General features: G+C 38.7%; 1 non-coding gene across 1 annotated transcript; it reads left to right on the forward strand.

Annotated features, from left to right (window-relative positions):
• The first annotated feature begins 3,064 nt into the window (after positions 1 to 3,064).
• LOC132242437 (small nucleolar RNA SNORA51) lies at positions 3,065 to 3,196 on the forward strand. The gene has a single exon (XR_009454629.1). It is a non-coding gene; the product is annotated as a small nucleolar RNA SNORA51 (small nucleolar RNA).
• The last annotated feature ends 976 nt before the right edge of the window (positions 3,197 to 4,172 follow it).

Raw genomic sequence — 4,172 nt, forward strand, 5'->3', positions numbered from 1 at the left:
GCAACACTTACTGAGTGCTTTCTGAGGCCAGGTACTTTGCAAATTATGTACATTTATTTGTAATAACCTTCACGGCGTGTTTTATTTCCATTTTACAAATGAAATAAGGCTCAGGGATGTTAAATTTCTTTTATAAATTCAAATGGCTTTGGTTGATGGAACAGGATTTTAAACCTTTGTCCTTGACTTCAGAGCTCTGGCATTTCCCACTGAACCTGAGTCTTCTGTGGTAGATTTTTGAGTGGGGGAAAGGCTGGACAAATTAGAAGTTTTTGAAAGATTGGCTTGGCATAATTGTGACTGATGGATTGGCAAGGGAAGAGGCTAGAGAGCAGAAACTGGAGCCTTAATTTCAGGAGTGGGTGGTATGGGGCCAGATTTGGGAGATGCAGATAAGGAAGGATATAGCCAAGAAACAACCTGAAGGACTGAAGTTGCATAAGATGGATATGATAGATGAGGCAACTTAAAAAAAAATTAGATGATTTCCCTCCCCAGTGTCCAATGGTTTCAACTTCATTCTCCATAAACCTGAAGCTATTAAAAATCTAAAACATTAAAAGAAGTAATAGCCCAGGGCTTTTCACTTTTTGCAGGTTTATTCAAGGACATCGAGTTCTCATAATTAGTTTCCAGAAGGTATGAGCTCTACCTGCAGCGTTTCAAAGAAACATTTTACCTTTTTGTCAGCTTTTCGTTAGGAAAATTCCCTTTGCCACGGTTGTAGCTTGCCGCACATCCAGAGCTACACAGAATGTTCTTTTGTAACATATGGGAAGAGAACAATGAAAGCACAGTGCTCTGAGAGCGCTGAAATTTATGTAATTTATGCCCACGTTTTCATGGAATTTCTGGTAACAGGACATCTGTAAGCTTGCTATCAGCAGTCTGCCACCAGCAGCTGGTCCCTATTTCTGAAGCAGGGCTACATCCCAGGTCTACAAGTGTTTGGCAAGGAGTTAATTTTCTTTTCCTAAGGCCTTGCCTTGCTTACAGCTATATTGATGATGATAAAAAAAAATCTACTTTCTGGGTAAAACACCAGGTTCATTGGTTGCAAGCAGTAAAAACAGATGCTGGCCAGTTTAAGCCCAAAAAAAGGAAAAGTAATGGAAGGTTCCTGGGGTGTTTCATGAGACTGAAGGAAATTGATGAACTAGGAAAGCTCTGGGTTATCTCAGCAGGATGGCAGGTGGGACATGGTGGACCTCTCTGGAGTCCTGACATTAATGCAGTCCAGGTCTGAGACTTAGCTCTCTCCTATTCAAATTTCAAATTCCCAGGACAGAATTTGATGGGCCATTTACATGTGGGGCTCCCCGTGTGCCGGGGCCCAACCCCAGCAGGTCCAGGGGTTCCCAAAGGTGTAGACGGAGTCGGCGAGAAGGAATGACACGGAGACAGTGTTCAGTTGATCAGCAGCCTAGCCAGGATCTCCAGCCAAGTTCTGGTCTCGATCTCCAGAGAGGTTCTGCTTCGGATCTCCAGCGAGGTTCTGTAGCCATGTTCCTTCGCTAGGTTCTCCAGCCAGGTTCAGTCACCAGGTTCTAGTCAGGTTCTCTTGCCAATTTCTGTAGTCAGGTTCAGTCCAGGATCTTTAGCCATGTTCTCTCGCTAGGTTCTGTCTCTAGGTTCTGAGGCCAGTTTCTGTCCAAGATCTTTTGCCATGTTCTCTCCAGCGAAGTTCTTCTGTCTCTAGGCTCCGTGTAGGTTCTGTCTTCTTGATTCTGTTCTAAGTTCTGTCTCTCGCTGTCTTGTTACATCTGTATTTATACCAGTTGATTCAACCCTATCAATCTCTATTACAAAGGTTAGGGTGTTTCTTATCTCCATTCCAGGGAGTAAAGATTATGTAGCTTAAGCATGATTGTTCATAGTTAAAGTGATTAATTACCCGCCTGGCACTTAGTTGAGGGGTTTTATTCCCTCCCTAACTTCAGGGGAAAATCCCTACCTGGGGATTCAACCTTTCTCGGAGAGGTGACCTTGGTTAAAACACAGCGCCAAGAAGGTGAGCAAACATATTAAGAACCGTATGCCATATATGCCAGGTCCCTTGAAACAGCAAGGATGGACCGGCTCCCGGCACCCGTGTATGTAGTTTTTAGAAGGAATATCATATAAGTCATTTCCAGAAAAGGGACTCAGTCTGAGTCAGGCAGTCATCCCATGAAATGTCTACAACATGGCCTTGTAGTCAGACAGATCTGGGTTAAACCTAAGCTGTTCTTCATTCATTCAAAAATATTTATTGAGAATCGATCATGTCTAACATGACTATGCATTTCATACTTGTAGGTGTTCCATAAATGTGGGTTCTCACTTTCTGGAGAAAAAATATAAAGAAAGTCCCTGATATGTGGGTTCTGACAGTCAAGTTTATTAATAAAGTAATAAAGGGTTTATAGACAGCAATTGCCCTTTACTAAGAAACTAGAGGCCTTGCACAAAATTCATGCAAGAGTAGGCCTCCCTTTCCCTGGCTTCCAGCACCGGCTTCTCTCTGGCACCCGGGACTCAGGCTTCTTTCACAGCCCCAGCTTCATATGCAAGGTCATCTAGAAGGATGTCCAGAAGGACATCTGGTCTAATTAGCATATTATGCTTTTATTATTATAGATAAGGCAGTCTAAAGAGGACCCTTGATGTAAATACCTAGAAGTAGGTAGGCATCAAGTGGCTAGGTGAACGACTAGGTAATAATTGATAAGATTGAATTTGTAAATGTAAATTCATACATTTTTCAGGATAATACATAATAATACATGTTGGACATCCCCCAAGGGGTCCCAGACTATGAGAGGGCGCAGGTCGGGCTGAGGGACCCACTCCCCCATGAATGAATTTTGTGCACTGGGCCTCTAGTCTTTTATAAGAACTCAGATCTGCTGTTGTATGTGAAAGCAGCCATAGATAACATATCAGTGAATGAGCATGGCTCAATAAAACTATTTGTGGACACTAAAATTTAAATTTCATATAATTTATGAAATTTAAATTTCATATAATTTATGTTCTTCTTTTGATTTTATTCTCAACCATTTAAAAATGTAAAGACCTTTCGGGCCTCCTGGTACTTACCACAGGCTGTGTTCTTATACTGACTGTACAGAAATAGGAGGCAGAGTAAACTTACCCCATATACACCTCAGCTCAGGCTCTTTGCCTGGTCTGTATTGTGAATGGGGAGACATTGAGACAGAAAAAACAGAAAAAAAAAGAAAAGGAAAAAAAAGAGAGAAAATAAAAAAAATGTAAAGACCTTTCATAACTTGTAAACTATACAGAAACAGGTAGTGCCTGATTGGGCCCAGGGGCCATAGTTGTGGCCCAGATCAATAGCATCTTCAGCTGTATCCTCTCTTTCATTCCCAAATTGATAACTTATGTTTTCTCTTTTTCTTTTCTTTATCAGTCTTGCTGGACTTTTGCATTATTCTTAATTTTTAAGAAGAAATATTTGGCTTTATTGTTTTTCTCTATAGTTTTCCTATTCTGTATTTCATAGATTTCTACTCTTATCTTTATTATTACATCTACTTTATGTTTAATTTTAAGTCATCAATTTTAAAGTTCTCTTCTTTACTAATACAAGAATTTCAATCTACATACTCCCCCTGATAAACATTATTTTAGGTGCATCCCATTAATTTTGTTATATTGTATTTTCACATTCATTCTGTCCACAATATTTTAAAATTTTGCTTGTAATTTCTTTGACACAAGGGTTATATAGAAGTATGTTGCTTAACTTCTAAATATTTGATAGTTTTTGGTATTAATTTCTAACTTATTTCTATTGTGAATATACTCTATAACATTGTGCTCTAGAAGAGAACATATTCTATAAGATTTCAATCTTTTGAAATTTGCCAACACACTTCATGGTATGTAATATAGTTTATCATGGTGATCATTCTTTGTGTGCCTGAAAATAATGTTTATTTTTACATTTGTTGGGCTAGCTATCACTATCTTCTGTAGTCATAGATTTTATTTCCTTATATGTCTTAAATTCTGCATAAAACAATGTTATTATTTTTGCTTTCAAATCAGTTGTTTTTTTTAAAAAACATTAAAAGAAGAAAATGTACTTTAAAAATTTACCCATGTATTTGCCATTTCTGGCACTAGTCTGTAGATTCATTTGAATTATTTCTCTTTAGTTTGAA

Source organism: Myotis daubentonii, chromosome 9, assembly GCF_963259705.1.
Source record: "Myotis daubentonii chromosome 9, mMyoDau2.1, whole genome shotgun sequence".
NCBI lineage: Eukaryota > Metazoa > Chordata > Mammalia > Chiroptera > Vespertilionidae > Myotis > Myotis daubentonii.